This window comes from Equus caballus, chromosome 28 (genome assembly GCF_041296265.1).
Source record: "Equus caballus isolate H_3958 breed thoroughbred chromosome 28, TB-T2T, whole genome shotgun sequence".
Lineage (NCBI taxonomy): Eukaryota > Metazoa > Chordata > Mammalia > Perissodactyla > Equidae > Equus > Equus caballus.
This window is the reverse complement of record NC_091711.1, coordinates 27,608,247-27,624,736: the sequence shown is the minus strand read 5'-3', so window position 1 is coordinate 27,624,736 and position 16,490 is coordinate 27,608,247. Positions and strand designations below refer to the sequence as shown.

The 16,490-nt window shown below is 39.9% G+C and overlaps 1 protein-coding gene across 6 annotated transcripts in view; it reads right to left on the bottom strand.

Annotated features, from left to right (window-relative positions):
* The window catches only part of LOC106782711 (uncharacterized), a 130,615-nt gene extending 130,031 nt beyond the window's left edge, over window positions 1-584 (bottom strand). For 3 of the 6 annotated variants that reach the window (XR_011433805.1, XM_070254624.1, XM_070254625.1), the window contains exon 1: window positions 365-557. The gene's annotated coding sequence lies outside the window, so the exon portion shown is untranslated. Of the gene's footprint in view, window positions 1-364 lie in introns of all 6 variants that reach the window. The other 3 variants (XR_011433806.1, XM_070254626.1, XM_070254628.1) reach the window with 3 other exon arrangements.
* Window positions 585-16,490: the final 15,906 nt, after the last annotated feature.

Here is a 16,490-nt window from a genome sequence, read left to right as displayed (position 1 = left end):
ATTAAAAGAAGATGCACCAAACTTTCATGGTTAGTTAACATTCGGCTAGTCATAATCTCTAAAAGTGAGATTATGAGTGATGTTTTTTATTACTCTTGAAAGCAGTTTTCAAATTTTCTACAATAAGTATAAATTACTTTTACGGTTACTAAAAGTAACAGATGCCTAGCTCGTAGTAGAAGTTGTGGTGTTTGCCCCGTAAATATGGGCAGTGGTGGGAGTGCAGGAGTGGGCATAGGTCTTCGTCTAAGTCTAGGCTTGGCCCTGATGGTTTAACCTGGTCAGTTTAACCCATAGTTAAACCTATGCTTTTACCCAGCCCCTTAGCTACTTGTCAAATAAACCCAGCCCTAAGCAATTCAACCTGTGGCATGATTCTGGCTGGAGGTATTGGTCCAATTTAAACATGAGGCAGTTTTCTGGGAGCTTCTGGGAAAGAAGATGATCCGTTCATCTGAGAAAGCTAGGATTTTCTCCTTTAATCTGGTCCATATGAGATGTAGATATAAAGCCTAAAACTGCCAAGACATTGTGCCACGATGGGAAAAGTCAGCCTCAGGATGAAGCTGACAACAAGGAAAGATGGGAAAGAAACAAGGACCTCTATGACATCAGTGAACAGCTGAATCAAACCAACCCTGAAACCCAGCATGTCTTTAGAATCTCCAGTTACGGATGCCAATAGCTCTTCATCATTAAAGCCAGTTGGAATCTTCTGTTACTTACAGTATAGAGTCAGATATGTGGGTATACACCATAGATGTGAATTTTTATAGAGAGACTCCTCTTCATGACTACCCCCAATTTTTAAGTAAATCCTTTCTTAAGAGTAACTTTCCAATAGAACTTTTTCTTCAATATTTTCTTTTGAAAACTAAATAAGGATTTGATTACATAATCTCTCTGTCTACCTCCCAGATCTAAAACTCTAGGTTTCTTTGACAATTCAAATTACAATTACATGAAATTTTTGAATTTTAGATGCTTCAAACTTAAGCTTCATGTGTTTTATGAAGGTATTTGCCTTATGACAAACTCCCCCAATTTAGAGAAAATTATGCCAGTTGTGGTTTTATGCATATTTATAGTCTTCAAAAGTGAAAAGAATAAACTATAATTCTAGTAAGAGGGATGGAAAATGTAGACAAAGCTCATTAGCCTTGTCAGACATTTGATAAATGATTACAAACCAACTGGAGTAAGATGTAGGCATAAAGCCAACCTTTGATCTCTTTGAAAACAACTGTTCCTTCAATGATTTAAAATTTTAATCATACGTAATGTATCTTCAAGTATAGAACTCAGGACTGTTCTTTCAATTCTGCCTGAATCTGGACTGTTTCCCACACAATTGTTAGTTAAGAAGCAGATTCTACTCTAGACCACATTTAAATAAAGGGCTAAATAGTTAGCATATAATTTGGGGACTCATAGGCAAAATGTTTATCATACACTAAACGTAATCTTGCCCACATTAGCACTGTTGTTAGACTGTGGAAAGATTAACCACACCAGAGAAATAGACTCATTAGCTTTTAATGATTGTAACAGACAGATACCATAGTTTTAAATTGCTTTTCAAAGTCTGGTTTCTATTTTTATGATCAATGTTCTAAGTAAACATTCGTCATTATGAAGACAAATCCTGTAAGTCATACACATATTTCTGTCTCCCTATGACAGACATTGATTTAGAAAGGCGAGAGGAGATTCAACCTGCAGGAAACAGCTGGTCTCCTCAGATAAGGAAATCATTGAACTGGCTTTTAATATTGTAGGAAAAAGGAGAGAGAAAGGAGAAAAGGGAGACTGTAGGAGCAGACAATGAAAATCTGAACTACCTAGATGAGACAAGACAATTTATGATTCACAGAACATAACTTAATTATCATACTTCTTGATAGTTAACTTTATAGCTTATGTTTTCTCCTAAATCAAAATCGCCAGCTTTGCCATTGATAGCAAAATAAACTATTCAGAGAAAATCAGGTGGTATGAAAGGGTTAAAAAAAGAGAGCAGCTGATATCCTGGAACATAATGAAGCTGCAGTACCTGACAGGCCACTCTTGAAAGCACAAACAGCAACAGAAGCTTCAAGAAAGCTAAATGACCAAGAAAATGCATTATTTCCCTCTTAAACTAATAGATCCCTATTGAACAATGATTTACTACGTATAGACACATGATGTTATCAGAACATATGCAAATTTCCCAAGGCAATCTATGAGGGAGCACTATTTGCCCAAACTTCAAAAGTTTTAGAAATGAATGTACTTTTTATTTTAGTTGCCAAAAATGTTCCCCTTTGAAGAAACAGACATAAATCAAAGTCCCCTTTTCCTAGTTTCCTCAGTAAAAGTCTACTGGAATCTTCATAATGTCAACATTGAAAGAAAAATCATATTATCTCTTCTATTTGGAACTAAACGTTACCTTAAGAAATGAAAATGTACATTAATGACAGACCATATCATTTCACTGGCTCTGGTTAAACAATAATTTCCTTGGTCAACTTCTTCATTTTAGAATTGGAGAACTTGAAAGTGTATTCTCTTTCCTAACTCTATAAAATACTTAGGGACTCTGAGAAGGGAGGTGTTCACCAAGGATATGAAAGAAGATACTTAGAAACTTTTAATTAGCCCCTTGATAGCTCCTCACTCTGCACAAGCTCCTAGGTCTCAGCAATGGGGAGAGCAGTTGCTTTCATTGTTTGTCATACTGTTCATTCTCAGTATACATTTTGTTCTCTTGTAACTAAAAGTGATTTTAGGTAATGTATTTCTAAGATTACATGAGCCAATGGCTAATTTCCAATCAACATAACTCCTGCATGGAGGAGTTCACTGGCATGGATAATACAAACCTGCAGACAATCCCCAAATCCTTGTTTTGGGGGATTAAAATGTATTATATGATTTAAAAAATATATTTAACTTTCTAATTATATTTACTCTGCCCTAATATTAAAATAGGTTTGCTTTTCCAGGCCACACATCAACGGTAACCTCTGAACATTTCAATGATGAGGGAAACCACCCTGGTTAAAAAAAAAATATTACGAATAAACGCAAAATGGCTAACACTGATTTTTAGAGAGAATTTTAAATATACCGTTTATCAATATTCGCTTTGCAAAACACATATAACATTAGAATGTATTATTAGTGATAGAGTAGTAATGAAATATCCATAATCCTACCATGCCAATATAATTACCATATCTTCATTCAAAATTGCATATCACCCTCCATATGCATTCTTAATTTTTATACTTACTTTTTTAAAAAAAGAGAAACCCATAGACAGACATGAAAGAGAGCTAGGTGGATAATAAGGGTGGATAATAAGAGGTGGATAATAAGGAGAAGAAAGAATAGAAAAGGAGACACAGATGATGACAGAGGGAAATAGAGAAGGAAAGGGATAGAGGAGAAAGAAAAATCAAGAGAACGCATAGAAAGAAGAGAGACCAAGAGCTGGAGAAGTCATTATAGCCCAAATCAGGGAAAAGTTAAGAAAACAAGGGTCAAAAATCCTCAGAAAAGAGGCTATAAAAAGCCTCTCTTGAACATTAAAAAATGTCTGGAGGTAGACAGACCATGGCCGGCACGGGATTTGATCTTAACTCTACCATCCAGCACATGGCTTCAACCACAAGGTCATGCTATTATGTGATTGCACCAACAATCACATCCAAGTTGCAAGCCTGTTGGAGGAAAAGCAGAAGGACAGAGAGGAGATGCCTCTCAGTTGCATCAGTTCCCTTTAAACAGCCTTCCTGGCATTCCAACACAACACTTCCTCTTGTATCCCATTGGCCAGCACATGGTGTTTAAGGCCAAACGTAGCTGCAAAGCAGGCTGGGGGTTGTAGTCTAAAATCAGGCAGCAATGTGAGCTGTTAACATTGGGGTATTGTGACCACACAGAAAGGGGAGAATGGAACAGCAGCTCTGCTGCACTGCCAATTTCTAGTTAGTGTCGTATCATCTGCGCTGGAAAATAGCAATCTGGACCCAAATTGTCTCTGATGAAATCCTGGCTCAGCCCATTAAGAGCTGTGTGACCTTGTGCAAGATTCTGTTCAATTGTTATGAGGATTAAGTAAATTAATACATGTAAAGCATTTGGAAATGTGCCTGGCATACAGTAAAGACTCAAGATATGCCAATTAATAATAGTTTATTTTCAAATGTTAGTTTACTCTAAAAGAATGGTTTGCTGCTTTCTGGAATTCCGTGCATCTCAAATATGTGTGGACAAATAACTTCAATTTTAGAGGTTTCTTTAGGATCTTAGCTATGTTGGGCCATTTGCTAAGAATCTTCTAAAAGTCCCTTGACATTCAAAATTACTCATTTTAAAATTCTTTCTGGCAGTAATATTTTGTGATTCTGTGCTTAGCTTTATCTGTGTTATTTGAGAGATCAGGTACGGCTGCACTACGTCTTAATGCCTGAAGATGATGTAACATTCGAAAATTGCCTTTATTTCATGATGCTGATACTTTTTTTTTTTTAATGTCAAACGCTTTTGTAATTGGGTTTGGGTCTAGTGGGAATAATGCTCATAAGGGCCAAAAGAAAAAAAAAAGAGTGAGAGAGAGTTACTCTTAAGAACTTGTGAGCCACTGTCCCCAGGTATCAATAGGTGGGGTTATCATCTCCTTGGCCCCTGACTGGTCGCCCCCTCCTCACCTAAGGAAGCATAGAAAATGCTGGGAATTTGCTTAGCACATTTACATGAATCTTCTCCCTTCGTTTACCCTCGGCTTGATGAGATCAGACATTCCCATTTCAACCAGGAGAAAGCCAAAAGTTCAGGAAGATGAGACAACCAGCCTGAAAACTCAAATTGGTGAGCAGCGAAATCCAGACACAAACCCCATGCAGCGTCTTCAAATATATCCTGCTCCATTTAGAACTTTATTGATGCAGTGAAACTCGTAAAAACGGATTTGAAAGGCATTTAGCAGCCTCGGTGAGGCACACAACCCATGCAGCCAACCTCATCTCTGACTGTAGGAGGTGAGTCTGTCTTTTCCGAGGGCCTGGAGAGAATGCGTTGTTGTAGTCAGGTTGTGAAGGGACAGGTTCATCTTCCTGTTTGCAGAACTGGCTTTTCAATCACTTCAGTGGGCACGGATACCATGTGCCGATATGCATGGAGGGTTTGTTTTGGGGAGAACAGGGGATTGTCTTGTCTTAAGGAAGAGGATTTTACTGTTGCTTTATGTTTGACTGTGCCTGAGTGTGAGTGTATATGTGTGCGTGTGTGAGAAATGAAGCAGATGGTGGAGAGGTTGGCAGGACATCTGACACACTAACTGAAGGCTGTGCTTTCAAGTATTTCTCATGGAAGGTGTCATCGGGTCTGGAAGCTGAAGAGCAGGGTTCCCGAAGGACTGAAAAACCAAGGGCCTAAGCAATGCTTCTTTTAGGACATAAAATATGAAGAATGCTTTCCTAATCAGATCTCCAGGGGAAAGGATTCCATTGATTAGGAAGCATGGGTGCATAATGGTCTCACATATTCAACTGGCTCATATTGAGGGCCTGCTATGTGCTATGCCAAGTTGGAAAACACTGCCACTTGGGTTTGACATCAGGTTTTTTAAAAATGCTAGACTTGGGAATACTAGGTTTTGGGTCTAGGATGAGGTATAGTTCCTACGCTTCCGTTGCTTATCATCTAGAAGACTTTAACAACATTCATGAATTTTTCCGTATGAAAAGGGCATACCCATAAGTGATATGCAGGGGTACTGGAGTTACATTGATCCATACAACCCATTACAATTGCCCTAAATAAGTGGGCAGATGGGGCAGGTAAGACGGAGGGTGTGAATAAAGATAACCTAAATGTCAGCAGAGCCCCCTGCCTTTTGAAATAACAACACAGTTATAGTAACAATAATAAATCCTTTATATACGCTTCCAATGCCAGTCCCTGTTCTAAGTTCCTTGGGTGCCTTCACTCATTTAATCCTCACACATCCTTTTGAGGGGGAACCAATAAGCACCTACCATTATAAATCCTGCTTATAGATAAGGATACTTTAACACAGAGTTTACATAAGTCAAGTAACTTGTCCAAGGCCAAATGACTAGTAAGCGAGGAGTTGGGATTTGAACCAACTGCAAACAGAGTTGGGTTAAGTCACATTCCACCTGTGATGGGAGAGCCTCATCACTTATTGATCTCGCCAGGAATTTTAGAGACAGGGTGGCAGCTTATATTTTTCCTCATCACCCTTGGCTCCAATTTCACGCTTTTGCTGGATTATTGCAGTTCATAGATTGTCTTACCATCCTCCATATGTTGCCTTTGTTCTGTATTTCAATACCGTAGATTGGATACACAACTCCTTTTTCTTAATTTTCTATGTGTGTGTGTATATATATATATATACACACACACACACATATACATATATTCACACAAGAGCATCTTATAAGGCACAGAACTGACTGGGCAATTTTTAAGAAATTGTAAAACAAAAATTAGATTTATGAGCAAATCAGGTTTTTAACCCATTATGCTTGAGACAAGGAATCATAACTACAAAATGGTGTTCTCAATCCAATAACATAAATGTGTTATATTTGGCTAGCATAACTTTTCAAAATGTGAATTTGAATACCTTCAGATGAGGCAAGCACTTTCCGATGCACCGCAGGTGCCTCTCCCTATTATTTCAGGCAGGTCAGCTTCATTAGTTTGCATTATCATTCTGGACTATGCAAGCGCCTTCATTTGCCATCCTAATGACAATTTCCATGCATTAAGTAAGTATGATGCTTGGGTGGTCAACTTTCAGAGTCTGGAGTTGGAAACCAGAAGGCAGAATGTAGAGTATGAGGTACTGAGAGGCTAGGGTAAATTTCACCCATATTTCTGGAGCAGGAAAAAAATATCACTGTCAAATAATGCTTACTGTTATTTTGTTATTAATCATTTGTTCATGAGAATAGAAAAAAAAATCGATCACTAAATAAATTAGCAGAATCTAAAAAACCATAATGATTTTCTCATAAAATGAAACAGTATACAGTTTGGTCCATGCGCCTGTCCCAGAGAGAGAGGCCATGAACTGATGCCGGTAGAAGTTAGGCTACTGGGAAAGAAAAAATTGGGAAAAGGAAAGACTGTGAGAACTTTAAAGTAACTGGAACCTTCTCAGATGATACCAACCATTAAGTTTAAATCAGGCCAATTAGGCAATACATCAAGCCTCCTCTGGATCTCCCTCAATTTTTCTGAAAGCCTTAAGGGTAGCAGTAGCTCTCATTCAATCATTCATCCATCCATTTAAGAATAGTCATCAGTACACACTCTGATACTGCTCTGAGACTGCAGTATCCCACTGATCTGGGGTCCTCGGACTCAGCAGGAAATACACAGACAAGATCTCCTCGTCTAGTAGGAAATGCCAGAGCAGAACAAATACAACGTAGATTATATAATGGTTTCAGAAAGTGATAAGTGCTCTAAAGCAAAATAAACAAATAAATTAAAAAAACAAAAAAGCGAAAACCATGGGGACTAGGAGTGCAAGAACTACTCTGGATTTTACCAAAGGTTTGAAAGAGTGAAGGAGTTTACCTTACAGTCAAACACTCAAAATTCAGTATTCAGCTTCCTGTTCATAAAATGACCCTCCTTTCTGAGGCTCAGGGCCTAACTCCTCACCAGCTGTCTCCACCTTCCTTTTCTCCTATTCTCTTCCTCCTTATCTGTTCCCTTCCACACACTCCTACTCTCATTTATTATGTATCTAATTTAGTTCTCTCTGGTTTTCACTCTCCCGCCAACCTAGCCCTCAGGTTCTTCCCCTCCACCCCGATGGTGTTTATCAAGTTATTTTCCTTACCCAGCCAAGAAATGTTTAATAAATTACCAAACTGTCCTGAATCTACAATTCCTCTCTGTTCTCTTTGTACTGTTCCTCTTTCCAACTTGATTCTTAAATGTCTGTGCTGAACCATTGTGTTCTATCCAGAAAGCAAACCGGAATAAGGCCATTTCTTTGTATAATACTATTTGCACAGTGACTTTTTTCACTCAAGCAGCAAGAGCTTTGCTTGCTGATATTTTATTCAAAATGTGAGATAGCTTTCCACACTGAATTTTTGCTAAGGATATAATATGTGCTCTAGAACAAAATATAGGTGCAGATATCTGAGGAAAAAATGACTTTTCTTTGACAAAAAAAAATCAATTTTAGGAAAAGCTATTAGCAAACAGAACCATTTGGTTAAGAGTTGCAACAAGTAATTTTAGTTGTGAGAGCTAAAGATAATGAACCGCTTCTCTTGCTTATCACCAGAAATGGCCAAATCATTATGGATCTCGGTAGTAACTAATGGTCCAAGACAACAGGGTTTGGCAATTGAGTATTTTATAGCTCAGTGACTCTTTGAATGCAGGCTAACCGTTCAGGTATTTAAGTGTTATCCATGGCCTCTTAAATTGAATAAATGGGTCTATAATAATTAAAATACTGTAAACACCGGTGACACAGTTCCTGAGTTTTCAAAGAGGTTCTCTTTATTCCCAAGGGAAGGAAATGAGGTGTTGCCTTGTTAGGAATGCACTGTTTACAGCTTAGAAGCATCTTGACAAGCTGGCGGAAGAGGCTTACTTGTGAGCCTGTGGTCCCTCAGCTGCCCTCCCTTTGCTGTTCCCGGAAAGTTTCCATGAAGGGGGCAGTGAAGGAGACAGCAGCTGAGCTCACTCTAATGCTCCTTTCTCAGGCTTTCCATCTCAATGAACAGCCCTCTCACTTCCCGAGTCAACATGTCACCATCTACACAAGATCTCAACGCATCAGGGAAACAAAAAGTAGTTTCTATTTTTAAAATGATTGGAGAGACTCTACATGTAGGAATGTCTTCTTTCCTCTCACCTTTGGGCAGACATCCTATTTTCACAAGAGAAATGTTATTATAGTCTCTTCTGGAGACAGAAAGTTCGAGTGAAGCCATCTTGATACACAACTATTTTAACTCTGGGCAGCCAATAGTGATCAGGGGAAAATTTCTATTGCTTTTAATACATTTAGAGAACAAAAGCAATATTATTAATTATAGCTCTGAAATATTTTGTTGACCTTCTACTAAAGGTCTATGAGAACACTGAAGCAAAATACAACAAAATGGCACCAAAAGGAGGTCAGGCAGTAAGGTCAGGTGCTACCTTGTTGAAGTTTAATTAGCTGCACCTCCGAGGTCTGAGAGAAACCACCTGAGTAACCACAGTAAATTGACTTGCAGAAAAAATAGCCTCAGGGACACGTTCAAGAAGATATGACCTAAAAAAGGAATGTGGTTGATATTTGATTGACTGTTTGGGGCACATCATCTCCTAAAAGAGAGGATTCGTGACTTTTTTCATTAATTCCGGCGTGCATCTAGCCCAGGCCACTTACCATATGAAGGTTCAAGCCGTTCAGAGCATCACGGACTGGAGGAAGCGCAAGAGGACCCGGCCCCAAGTCCCCTGACCATAGGAAATACCCCATTCAAAAAATTAGACTGTTTCGAAAGGTAAATTCTTATCTATTTTTCAGAAAAGAATCCAGGATAAGACATTCCAGACATTTTCTTAAAGGAGGTCTTCCTGATATTTCACTAGAATCTCTCTAAGCCTGTCAAACGTAGGGGCAGAGAGCAGTTGCTTAAAATCATTCAAATAGCTCGGCTGCTTCGTTCCCGTGAAGACGGTGATTAAGATCTTTTCTCCCCAGGGTTCTCAGCCTGGGGAGAAAAACCCAGTTCTTTAACATTTCCTCACAAGACAGTTCCCCAAACCACTAATAACGTTTTAAAAATGATCCCTTAGAGGTCTCCTCCAAGTTCTCCTCAACACCCTTCCATTATAAGATTTACGCTTGTGAAAGCATAAATGGCTTTGAACAGACTTCCGTTCATTTTAAGCAGAACCCTTTCTTCCAGCCTGCTCTGACTGGTGGGGGAGGGCTGGGGGGCCCAGGGCCCTATCACTTTCCCCTCACCCCTGCCTCCTGAACCACTTTAACAGAACTCCCAAGGCTCCAAGGAACTCAGGCTGAAAATTATGCTCTAAAGAGTATTTAGAAGAGTGCTGAGTATAGAGCAGACTTTCTCAGCAGAGGCACTACTGACATTTTGGGCAGGATAATTCTTTGTTGTGGGGAGCTGTCCTGGGCATTGCAGGACATTTTGCAACATCTTTGGCCTGTATCCACTAGATGCCAGTAGTACCCTCCCAATTGTGACAACCTAAAACATCTCTGGCTATTGTCAAATAACCTGCCCGTGCCCCACTCTGTTGAGACCACTGGTATAGTGATAATCCTCTCGTCCGTTCCTGGTTGCAAACCATTAGATGGGTCAAAAAATCAATGCAGTGGGTCACACCAGCATTGGAAATAGAAAACAAAAATGAAGACAAATAGAATAGGATGGGACTGGATAGAACAGGATAGCATGGGATAGAATGGAATGGAGTAGAATGGAGTGGAGTGGAGTGGGATGGGGTGGGATGGGATGGGATAGAATAGAATAGAATAGAATAGAATAGAATAGAATAGAAACAAAGGCTCACAAGTATTAAGGATATTATTTTGTCAAACATTTGTTTCAGATTTATACATATGTGTTTGGATGTTATATACACGTACTAGGTCACAACCAACGTAAAATTACTTTTTACTATGAGTCATGGTCAAAAAAGTTTGCAAACCCTCCTGCCAGTCTCTGTCCATCCTATCTGCATATGTTAATCCAAGTTAGAACGCCTTCACACTCGACCTCCACCTGCCTGCCCCGCCTACCTTCTGATACCTAGTTGCTAGTCTTTTGCAAAATCAATCCCATCAGTGGCTTATATTTACAAAGTTTGAATTATCCTACATGAATTACCTGTGAAACCTGTCCCTGTTTGCGTGTATCCACTTCTCCAAGTTGTCAAGGTCACCTCGAACTTGATTTAAGTTCACAAAAGCAGGTGTCACTGACAATTTAATATGAATATGTTTTATTCCCCTATTTGAGTCACTCACTGTAATTGTGTAGGCTCTCAGAGAAATACTTGCGGGGTGCAGGTTTCTCCTACCTGGTAGCACGATTTGTCTACGTCTCCTTAATTTCTGTGAATGCTGAGGGTGCTCAAATTCAAGCCACTTCTCAATCTAGGCTTCATTTCACTCCTTTCTTTTAGCCTGCTACTATTTGGAGAAGTCAGTCCATCGAGGGCCTTTTGCTATAAATCAGGGTCATCCAGCATGTAGCTGACTTTCTCAGATTATGCACAGACCACACCTCACAGATACAGCAATAATAAAACCAGGGCCCAGGGGACCCTGGCAGAATGCCTCAGAAAGAAACGCATGGACATTTTCGTCTTCCTGAAGCTGTGAGGGCTGAGGGCCCGGTGGATTTGTAGGCCTTCATCAGAGCTCAGTTGGGCCATTAGAAAGAAATTATGGTGGGTTTGATTTTTAGTGGAAACAAACTTTGCCAGCAGTCCATCAAAGATCATTTGTCTTGGTCCTCCATTCTCTTATGGCCAAGAAGTAAAAGTCGGCAAAATGGAAGGATTTGTGTTTTTCGAATGATGCTGAGCATAAGCAGCCTGGGCTGGTGTGACCTCAAGGCCAGAGAACAGGAGTTCTCAGGAGCTATTTCTGCACAATAGTTCTGATCCAATCCCAGGTGGATGTGGGGATGACAGTGAGGGTGATGCAGGGACCCGCGCATCCCTCTTCTCATTTGCAGTCTGCTATTATTGTCGATATTATGGGTTGAATTTTGTCCCCACGAAAATTCACATGTTGAAGTCCTAATCCCCAATACCTCCCAATGGGACCTTTTTAGGAGATGGGATCTTTACAGAAATAATCAAGTTAAAATGAATTCATTGTTTGGCTGTAATTCAAGATGACTGGTGTCTTTATAAAAAAGGGGGAAATTTGCAGACAGGCATTCACAGCGGGAGAACATCACATGAAGACAGGAGCTTTGCTGCCACAAGCCAAGAAACTTCCAGAAGCAAGGAGAGAGACCTGGCACACCTCCTTGCATCAGAGTCCTTACAAGGAACCAATTCTGCCCACACGTTGATTCAGACTTCTCCCTCCAGGATTGTGAGGCAATAAGGTCCTGTTGTTCAAGCAACCCAATTTGTGATACTTTGTTACAAAACTTCTAGGAACTAACACAGCAGGGAATGGAATTATTGCTTTCCCATTACCAAGCACAAATATACACATATCACACACACACACACACACACACACACGACACACACCCTGACATTTTCATTTCTCTTAATTATCTTTCAATTCACCTTTGTTGCTGAAAGATCTCTTTAAAACTAATTAGAATCCTATAAAATAAGACATCATTTAAACCAAGTCTCTGTCTCTCTCCCTCTGTCTGTCTCCCTCTCAGGCTCTCTTTCTCTTTCCTATGAGGAAATGAGTACAGAAAGTTTAATGCACATGTCATAGGTCACATATTGCTAAGAGCAATTTCGAAGCACAGTCTAGATTTTCTGCTTCAGAGACAGAGTTCTTCACAGAAGAAATTCTCAAGCTTTCATATGCTTATGCATGGAGATCTGTTAAAATGTCGAATCTGACCCATGAGAGAGCTCCAGGGTGAGGCCTGAGAGTCTGCATTTCTAACAAGCACCCAGGTGAGGCAAGGCTGCTGCTTTGAGGACCACACTCTGAGTAGCAGGCTTTATAGGAAAGTGGTGTTTCCCAAATCTGGTTCATCATCACAATTCATCGCAGACCTACTGAAATCAGAATTTCTAGTTATGGGGCCCAGGGGCTTCTTTTTTTAAAAGAAATATCCCTAGATAATTTAGATCATCTTTAAGGTGTGGGAACCGCTACTCCATAGCCCACTGCCCTTTGATTGGATTTTCACACTAAGGGAACAAGGAGGAGAGAATGAAGTTCCAGAATTAAGCAGCCCAGACTCAGACATCAGGGCGACAAGGCCCCAGGAGGATTCCTGACCTAACTGGGTGTGAGAGTTAATAACCATAACAGGAACGTTGGGTAAGCATTTAGAGCTTTGTTTTGGGGAGGGGGGCAGCAATACAAATGAATAAAAGAAGGGAAAAAAGGAGGAGGAGGAGATGGCGGAGACGCTAAATCCAATTAGAAATCTATTATGTCACCGACACACTTTGAGTTTCTAGGGGCACAACCAAGATCACTAATAGAGTGAGATTTCCAATTGATGTTGGGAATTGAAGAACTCAAAAATGAGAATACAATACTCACACCAGGGCCAGGAGATAGCACAGATGTGGGCTTCCCAGGATATGGGAGGATTTCCATTCCAACCTTGTGAATGCGACCACAGCAACAACGGCTTGATATCAGATTTAATGCCAGTTTCTGGATTAAGGATAAATAAGGCAATGTTTGTCGGTATGAAGCGCTTAACCATACTTAAATCTCCTACCCATAGAGTTAAGTTGTGAGAGCTTATGGTTTATGCCTGGGGTGCGGTTCAAAGTTATGCGGCCCTGTGGATGCTCGATACATACTTGTTGACTGAGTTAACCCCACCACGAAAGCCGAGCTCCTCTGTATTTTCTATAATCACGTCAGATACCTTGAAACCAAAGAAACGCCAGGGTGGGAGATTTCTCCCATCTCTGCTTCTCTGCAAGAACTCCTTGCACTGCTTATAAATATGCTGATCAAAACCTGCATCAAAGAGAAAACACATTTCCATATTCCCAGTTTCCTTTATGATCAGAGAATGGATCAAAGAGAAAACACGTCTCCCCATTCCTGTTCTTCTTTTCATTCCTGATTTAGAGGTCAGAAATGATTCCCATGTGGGAAGAGAAAAGCAACGCAAAGTCCATTTAGGGGCAGAACCCCAGATGAGCTCAAGGGACAAGTATTTTCAAATTCTTCCCCAGAAGCACTTACAGGGATGGAAAAATGTCCTAATTCTTTTACTTAACATATTCTATTTTACCGAAAGGTGATAATAACCTTTTTTACATTTTGATATTTGAAACAAAACTGAAAAGTATCATAAACTTTAATATAGTGTATGATGATCTATTAAATTTTAGTCATAATGCCTAATTAAAAAATAATATTTTAGGATTCCAACTGCATCTTAGATATAACTAAGAGATGAAAATGAATTTGCTCCTTTTAACTGAAAATGTTCTAAGGCCCATCTGAAAACTGACTCACTTCCTTGGTTGTTTAATTGATGATAACTGGGTTAAGTTGGAAAATTTTAATTGTTGACTTTTCTCTCAATATTTTCATGTCATTCTTTTTGTTTTAGTTTTACAGACCCAGAAGTAAGAACCCGTGCTGTGAACACGAGTAATTTTCCTACCAACTTAGTGTAAATTAAAGAAATTAAAGTGTGCTATTGTGTTTGTTTGAACAGCTTACCTAGGATTATAATATTAATGTTTCTGCTTTCCTTTTGCGAAAGTGCTACTGATCCTAAAACAATCTTATTACACATTTTAAAGAAAGTGCTTACACAGAGAACAAATAAGGTATTTTACTTCACAGTTCCAACTAGATAAAGAACTTTGAAAAGTTTCAACATATTAAATAAATCAATTCCAATAACAATTTATTGACTATAATGAGCTAAAATAAATAAGATTTCTTACTATCTAAAAAGCAATTTTTCATCTTGTCTTTAAAGGGATTGCTAAACATCCCTTCTTAATTTGAATAAGACAAGAAGGAGGAAGGGAGAAAGGAAGGAAGCACCAAGAAACAAGTTACTACATAGATCTAAGTTCTCTTTAGGTTTAAATAAACCAACAGTGTCACTACGGCCGCACCATAGCTTCCTGAGGTTTAGCTTCTAGAAAATGAGGCTATTGAATCAGATGGCATCTGAGATCCTTTTCGGTCTTGCCATTCTATGATCGTGTGCAAGAAAATCAGCCTCAAAATGTTCATAAAAATTTCCTTATGGACATTCGGATTGTGTATTTTACTTCTGAAAACCAGAATTTCTAGAGCTCTCCCACATTCCTTTGTGGTGTTCAAAAAATATCTTCAGCTTTCACAAGGAGATTTTACAACTCTCATCATGGGCTCAGAGTGGAAATTTCCAGAGTCTGCAGCCCTATCCGTTCTTCTTTTAACTTCAAAGAGAACTCTCTTTCTTGAAGTGGCTTCACAATTCACCACGTGGAGACAGCACTGAACAACCCCGATGCAACTCCCTTGAGCCTTGCTGCTTCCCTCTCAGCCCAGCAGCATCTTTTCCCTCCTTCCTCAGTGCAAGCAGCAGCACCACAGTCCTGTCTCTCACGTCCAAATTCTTCTCAATGCCACTCAGCACTGATAAATTTCTTGCTTGAATCTCTCCCTTCTTACGTCTGCATAACCCTCCACAGTAGCATCACCTCTTCACTGCTAAGCAAGATTCCTTGGGACTACACACCCACCCACCCACCCACACACACACACACACACACGCACAGGCACATGCACACATACATAGACGTAATTTTACTTTTTTATTGAAGTGTCACTTCTTTACTGTAAAGTACACAGCTTGATGAATTTTAACTGAAATACTGTAAAGTGTGCAGTTTCATGAATTAATATAAGTATTCACAAGGTAGTCACCAGCCAGCTCAAGACAAAGAACATTTCCAGTATCCCAGCACCCACTAACGCTGCCTCCCAGCCCTTGCAACTCGATTTTCAGAATTCCAAACATCCACACAGGCTTGGAGAAAGAATCTACCCCACCCAACATTTGATCATGTCCTGGCCTCCTGAGATCATCTTGATTTTCCACATCTCCTTTTCATCTTGCTGTCTTCCACGTGGCTCAGTGGATTCTTAGCATGCTCCAACACTCTCATTTCTTTCTGTGCAGAGCAGGCCCTGTGCTTGAGCATGATAAGAACAGCAAACGTTCCAGCACTGGATAGCAAGCCCCTACTACAGGCAAGCGCTGTCCTTACACTCAATATTCATGATCTCACTCGATCCCCACACATGACTTATTCACTTCTGTAGACTCTGCTAATGTCTCTTTCAAATCCCTGCCCACTCAAAACCTACCCCTCCAGAAAGCCTTTCTGCTAATAACAATGGCTGTCACTTACTGAGTGCCTGCTGTATGCATCCCACAGGGCCACCCATAGAAAAACGGAAGTGATTACAAGTCTCACTTCTACAGTTCCTGAAGAGGCGGCCCACACAACACAAGTTCAGACAGTAAGAAGGGGGATAGTCTTCATTTTACAGATGAGGTTCCCAGAGGTTAAGAGTTGTGCCTGGGTTTACCCAGAAAGTAACAAGTGGAGACAGGGTCTTTAACTCTGAAGCCTGAGCACTTTCCCGTTTTCTTCTATGCAGTGCTTTCCCTCATTTTGGCAATAAATATGTACTGAGATCTTACTATGCATCAGGTGTTGTTCCATGCACTGGAGATGCGGCAGTGAGAAAGCAGACAAAAGCCTCTGCT